The following is a 7,104-nucleotide window of genomic DNA, read 5'->3' on the forward strand; positions in this document are numbered from 1 at the left end:
TTTGGACAGGTGTGAGGTGTTATCTCACTGTGGTTTTGACTTGTATTTCCCTGATGATGAGTGATGTTGAGCATCTTTTCATGTGTCCGTTAGCCATCTGGATGTCTTCTTTGGAAAACTGTCTATTCATGTCTTCTGCCCATTTCTTCACTGGATTATTTGTTTTTTGGGTGTTGAGTTTGGTTAGCTCTTCATAGATTTTGGATAACATGACAGGGATGTCCACTCTCACCACTATTGTTCAACATAGCACTGGAAGTCCTCGACCCAGCAATCACACAACAAAAAGAAATAAAAGGCATCCAAATCAGCAAGAAAGAAGTCAGACTTTTCACTCTTCGCAGGTATCAATGTGTTTTATGCATCAGCACTCCCTATACTCATGTGTAAAGCAGCAGCATTGTGTAGGGTTTAAGAGGACAAACTGTAGAATCAGACTGTCTAGATTTAAATCTGAGTTCTCCTTCTAAGATGAATAGCCTTGGGCAAGTCATTTAACCTCTCTCCACCTTCATTTCCCAGCATGTGAAGGACAAATAAGATAGAACCCACCTTAGGGGTTGCTAAGATCATTCAGTGACATATTGTGTGCCAAGGGCCTAGCACGTGTTACGCTCTCCAACAAGGTGAGCCTTCGTTAGGTTAAGGGAGATGCCTGCACTGGGGAAGAGATCTGGCTTCTCTGAACTCTCACACACGAGATCAGTGATAGAGGGACGAGAGCTCATGGAAGAGACCTGCCCCTTCCCAGATGTGAAAAAGGGAGAAGCATAAAAAAAAAAAAAAAAAAAAAAAAAAAAAAAGCCTGAGGTCATCACCTTTGTCACTGAAGACAATTTGACCCAGTACTCAGGAAAAATACTTAAGATTATAAGAAATGCTCTTTGAAAGTGTGGATTTGGACGAGGATGACCTAGTTTGTGTACGTTGATCTAAAAATGAAACTCCAGGGGCGCCTGCGTGGCTCAGTCGGTTGAGCGTCTGACTCTTGATTTCAGCGGAGGTTGTGATCCCAGTGTCATGGGATCGAGCCCCACATGGGGCTCTGTGCTGAGAGTGGAGCCTGCTTAAGATTCTCTCTCTCTCCCTCTGCCTCTTTCCCCCACTCTTTCTCTCTTTCTCAAAATAAATAAGCAATAAAAGTAAAACTCCACGAAAGGGTCTCAAGGGCTTTTCCAATCCCAGAGATGTCACCCTTCATTATGGGGGCTGTGGGAAGAATGAACAAAGTGTGTCTGCCTTCAGTGCAGGCGGGGTGGGGCTGGAGAGAGTCTCCTGACCTTTGCCACTTTGGGTCGCTACACCACCCCTGTGCCTGCATCTGCTTCTTATCTAACCCCTAAGCCATCAGGATGGACGTACCACGCGAATTCCTTAGGAACATTTACTCTCGAGAGGAGAACAAAAGACCATCAGAAACTCCTAAGCTTTTTGAAGAGAAATTGGAGCTGACGAAAATACAAACAAGTGTATAAAATATAAATGCGTTTCTGCTGTAGGCTAGAATCAGCATCATTGGACAGGTTTTTCTTGAAGTATTTTGAAAGCATTTGGCTACAAGAACAGTTATTCATCCCAACCGCGTTTCAAATGGGTCGTTTGCCAGTTCCACGAAGAAGTGTGTTGATTAGGAAGTGGTCCTCCAGTTGTTTCCTCCTGAGAAGTGGTCTGAACACTGGGAAAGGTGTTTCTCACTCAACAAGTGCTTATTCAGCAGCCTGAGAGGCAGAGAGAGGCAATAAATGGCCAGATTTCAGCAACGCTCCTTTTAATTTTTTTAAGATTGTGGGAGCAACTATCTATGAACTTGGAACAACATTTTGTCGAATTCAGTTAAACCCAGATTTAAAAAAAAACTTGCTACAAAGTTAACCCGTCAGTTTCACAGCTAAAATCACTTTTGCTGCCGGGTTTTGGGGTACAAATAGAAAATAATTCACACCAGTCTTTGTGATCCGTGTTGTTCCTATATAAGCGCATACATTTTTTCATTATTATTATTTGTTTTCAGTCTGCCAGTGTCTCTCCATTGTGACAATTTCAAGTGCCATCCATTATGCCACCTGCTAAACCGAGGTAGAATCTATAGGTTGAAGTTCAGGAAAGCACACTTCACCTTCAGAGATCGACATACTTACAATTTCTGAGAGCTGTCCATCCCCTGAACAGCAGGCTTTGCCAAGAAATGAGTCATCTCACAGAGGGCCGAGGAAGCCATCACTGGGGATGTCGTTGGTGGGTTTCTGAATTGGGTGTGGGATTAAAACACAAGATCCTAGGTCTATTCCAACCTTATGATGTCATGATTTCAGGGTGCTCAGTCGGTTAAGCGTCTGGCTCTTGGTTTGGGTTCAGGTCATGATCTCACGGCTCATGAATTCGAGTCCTGCGTCGGGCTCTGTGCTGACAGTGCAGAGCCTGGTTGGGATTCTCTCTCTCTCCCTCTCTCTCTCCACCCCTACCCTGCTTTCCCGAACTCTCTCTCTCTCAAAAGAAATAAACTTAAAAAAAAAAAGATTCCATGATTTCACCTTTTAAAAATAGCATTTGCATAGTACTTCAAGGTTTTTAATGAACCTCACATGATCTCACTGATTTTTTTAAAATGAAGATCACTTTTTCCTGACTTTATAGAGAGCATAAGTAACTATAAACAATATAAACTTTTGAAGAAAGATGAAGAGAATGAAAACAAAAAGATTCTCCTCCCTCAGTATCTAAAATATGAACATGGGGCACCTGGGTGGCTCAGTCGGTTAAGCGCCCAGCTCTTGGTTTTAGCTCCAGTCATCTCATGGTTCGTGAGTTTGGGGCCCATATCAGGCTCTGTGCTCTCTCCCTTCTCTCTGTCCCGCCCCTGCTTGCTCTCTCTCTCCCTTTCTCTGTCTCTCTCTTTCGAAATAAATAAATAAACTTAAAAAAAAGTTTTTAAATAAAATAAAATATAAACAGAAATAATGAAAACCCGGCAAAAAAGAAAGTCAGCAGTAGCAAGCAAACAAGGAAATGTGTACAGCCTAATGTCACATACTTCAAAAAGTGAAGGACAAGCAAGAAAGAGGAGATTTTCGAGCAGTGTAACTTCCAACTCTGTGCTCACCCTGGGTCCTTGAATTATTAAAAATCTTAAGAATTTTCATCATAAGCTCTAAATCTAAGAAGCAAACTGGCAGAACATATTGTTTCCCCTGAGTGTTTTGAGGTATAGAACAGGTTAATAAGAACACGAACTCAACATACGGGGACCCAGAGAGAAAATGATGCAATGAGATAATGATCTAGGGGGAAAAAATGGAGATTTCAGTTCTATGGAAACAAAGTAAAAACCAAAACAACATTACCATGGCGCTAATAAATATATAAAAATAACAACAAGAACAAAAAGCCAAATAGACACAGCTCAAAGCACAATTACAGACACAGAAAAAAAAAAAAAAAAACCCTTGAGATAAACATAGTGAATGCATGTGAAAGGCATAGGCAATTTGAGCCTTTTTGTTCCTAAAGTAGAGAACCCACAAATAGGACAGACTAAATATACAAAGACATGAAACAAGCAAATTGCTCTGACAAGTGAAAAAATGAATCTGCAGATTGAAAGAGCACGCCAAGACCCAGGAAGACAGATACTGAATGGTCAACACTGAGACATAGCCTTTTTCACTTGCTGAACTTCAAGGGCTTAAGAAAAAGAAAAGTCTCGTGGCATACTGACATAAAAAGTAAGGGAAGTCAATTAGATTGGCCTCTATCTGGTTAATCTATATTCCATGCCAGAATATAATGAAGCATCAGCTAGAATTGCCAAGAAAAGTGTGACTCAAGACAATTCCACCCATCCAAGAAAAGTTCCAGAATGAAGGCCAGAGACAAATATCCTGACACATGAAGGAACTCAGAGAATACGTACCCGTGGGTCTTCTTTGAAAAACATATTCATGGTCATGAAGCCCAGGCAATTTAGAGATGAGTCAAAGTGTTTGGGGAAGGACAGGCTGGGGTGAAAAGGAGTCATCATGAACATGCAATTCTTTTGAACGTAGAACCAATGATAGTAAGCGATTATAGGAGTAGTATTTCCACAACAGAATATTGTAAAAATAGTAATAGAGCCAACATGGGGAGGTGAGCGGCAACGAGATGGGAGGAAGCACATGTCTCAGGATTGACTCATCTTTCATATCCGTGAGTCATTCAATACTGCCTGAAATTGAAACCTGCAGCTAAAAAATGACTCCAACCTCTTAACATTTTTCATTGCTTTTCTTAACCTTCTTTCCCCAGGTGGGACTGTTAAGGAAATAATATCTCTTGTGGTAAAGATGCATTTAACTAAAGGTCAGCAATTCCTTGAGATTTACTTTAGCTTTATTTTTCTCATGCTAAATTCGAGTGATATTAAATCTATTATAGCATTTTAAAACGGCGTGTATGATACCTATTTTTATAAAAAATATTTCTACCTATGTCTGCTTCCCTTTCAATCTCTCTTTAGCCTACATTCCCCTTTCTACTCCTCTTCCTTCCACACAGTGCCTGGATTTTCATTCAGACATCCATTTCCCTGCAGGGCAACCTGTGTTCTCCAAGGGGACTCGGAACCCAGCTCCGGCTCCAGCTCTGGGATGGGTGGTTGGTCCCAGGATAATCCCATTTCTCCTTATCCCACAGAACTCGGGGCAAAGGCAACCAGGCACAGAATCTGGCATGGGCTTGTCACCCAGCTAAGGCCAACGGAACTTGGCTTCCTAACTTTTTTTATAATTATTATTATTTTAATGTTTATTTATTTTTGAGAGACGGATCATGAGCGGGGAAGGGGCAGAGAGAGAGGGAGACACAGAATCTGAACAGGCTCCAGGCTCTGAGCTGTCAGCACAGAGCCCGACGCGGGGCTCGAACTCACGGACCGCGAGATCATGACCTGAGCCGAAGTCGGACGCTCAACCGACTGAGCCACCCAGGCTTCCCGAGGCTTCCTAGCTTTAAGAGAACACTCACCACAGAACGCTCTCTCCCTCTGGACTTGGTGGTGGTAAGGTGCGAAGCCTGGTGCTGCTACAGCCATTTTTATCACAAGTAAAGCCATCCTGAGATTTATGTCCCCACGGGGAAATGAAACAATGTCAGGCCACCTTATCTCTGGATGTCAATTATGGAAATCCATACATTTTCATATGTGCTAAACCAGTTAGAATCAGGTATATATATGTGTATGTATGTGTGTATATATATACACACACACACACACACACACACACACATATATATATATATATACATATATTATTTATTTATTTATTTTGAGAGCAAAAGCAAACACAAGTGGGGAAGGGGCAGAGAGCGAGGGAGACAGAGAGAATCCCAAGCAGGCTCTGCACTGTCAGCACACAGAGCCTGATGCGGGGCTGGAACTCATGAACCTTGAGATCATGACCTGAGCCGAAATCAGGAGTTGGATGCTTAATTGACTGAGCCACCCAGGTGCCCCTGAATTTTATATGTTTTTTGATGCTGAAAACATTGTAATTGATGCATCTATTTAGAAAGTTGTGAAATACCATTCACCTAATGATAATCATTTGGAGTTATTATCAAAAATGTACATTTCTCCACTGTCGAAATACTTTATAATAAGCATGTCTCATTTGACAAACATAAGAAGTCGTTCTGCTTGAATATGAAATTGCTGCATATAAAAGCAATATATACGCATTGCAAAACAAAAACAAAAACAAAAAACTCATCCAGACACTTTCTCTACCAGCTGCCCCAAATAGAATTAGAAAGAGAAAGAATGTTCTCTGATCAGAAAATATAATAAACATGGTTTTAGAAATAGTTAACATATTTACTATGCTAAGAAGTTTACATGTATTATCTCATTTAATTTTCACAACACATCTATAAAGCAGGTAACGTTAATGTCTCCATTTTATAGAGAAAGAAGTACCTTTTTCATCTCTCTGCAATTGCCTGAAATTCCTTTGAAAAGAGACAAAGTCTTTAAGGGCATATTAAAGATCAACGGTTTATACCATCCATATGGTGGAGAAAAATAGTACGTGCATGTGAGTAATGTCACTCAAAATGGAAATAAAGGTAGTAGATCTGGTCCAGGTTTGGAAGCACAGGGATGAGAAGATTGAAAGTCTCTGGTCTTTTGGAAGTTGGGGGTGACTGGGCTTTCTCTATCTTATAAAAATGAAGTCCCAGATGACTCTGAGAGCTGCCACCACCTAAAATTGGACCCCTGTCATTGTTAATAATCTACTCAGGAGTATAAGCTCCAGGAATTTGAGAACTGAGTCTGTCTTTTTCAATGTTGTATGTATGCTCAGCACGCAACACAGTACCTGGTACATAGTGCTCAATGAACGGAAGAAGGAAAAAGGGAAGGAAGGAAGGAAGGAAAGGGGGAAGGAAGGAAGGAAGGAAGGAAGGAAGGAAGGAAGGAAGGAGGAAGGAAACGGAAGGAAGGAAGGAAGGAAGGGAGGGAGGGAGGAAGGAAGGAAGGAAGGAAGGAAGGAAACGGAAGGAAGGGAGGAAGGAAGGAAGGAAACGGAAGGAAGTGGAAGGAAGGAAGGAAGGAAGGAAATGGGAGGAAGGAAGGAAGGAAGGAAACGGAAGGAAGGAAACGGAAGGAAGGGAGGAAGGAAGGAAGGAAACGGAAGGAAGTGGAAGGAAGGAAGGAAATGGGAGGAAGTGGAAGGAAGGAAGGAAATGGAAGGAAGGAAACCGAAGGAAGGAAAGAAGGAAGGGAGGGAGGAAGGAAGGAAGGAAATGGAAGGAAGTGGAAGGAAGGGAGGAAGGGAGGAAGGGAGGAAGGAAATGGAAGGAAGGAAGGAAGGAAGGAAGGGAGGAAGGAAATGGAAGGAAGGAAGGAAGGAAGGAAGGGAGGAAGGAAGGAAATGGAAGGAAGGAAGGAAGGAAGGGAGGGAGGAAGGAAGGAAGGAAGGGAGGAAGGATGAATGGATGGAAAGAGGGAGGGAGGGAGGGAGAGAGGGAGGGAGGAGGGATTATTTTCCCGCTTCGCTTCTGATCCACCCACCTGTTTCTCCAAGCTGATGGTGCCTTTAAAGGGACCTACATGCCTTCCTCTTC

At 42.2% G+C, this 7,104-nt stretch overlaps 1 long non-coding RNA gene across 2 annotated transcripts; it reads right to left on the minus strand.

The window, feature by feature from the left end:
• Positions 1-1,370: 1,370 nt before the first annotated feature.
• On the minus strand, positions 1,371-4,013 carry LOC124520252 (uncharacterized). Of its 2 annotated transcripts, XR_006964290.1 has the most exons (3): positions 3,911-4,013; positions 2,139-2,243; positions 1,371-1,718 (listed from the first exon to the last, which is right to left on the minus strand). It is a non-coding gene; the product is annotated as an uncharacterized LOC124520252 (long non-coding RNA). The 2 variants fall into 2 exon arrangements; XR_006964289.1 differs by lacking the exon at positions 3,911-4,013 and having other exon boundaries at positions 2,139-2,388.
• Between the last annotated feature and the right edge of the window lie 3,091 nt (positions 4,014-7,104).

Source organism: Lynx rufus, unplaced genomic scaffold, assembly GCF_022079265.1.
Source record: "Lynx rufus isolate CCGP_SWC_20201006 ecotype Redwood Valley unplaced genomic scaffold, mLynRuf1.p SCAF_3, whole genome shotgun sequence".
In the NCBI taxonomy this organism is placed as follows: domain Eukaryota; kingdom Metazoa; phylum Chordata; class Mammalia; order Carnivora; family Felidae; genus Lynx; species Lynx rufus.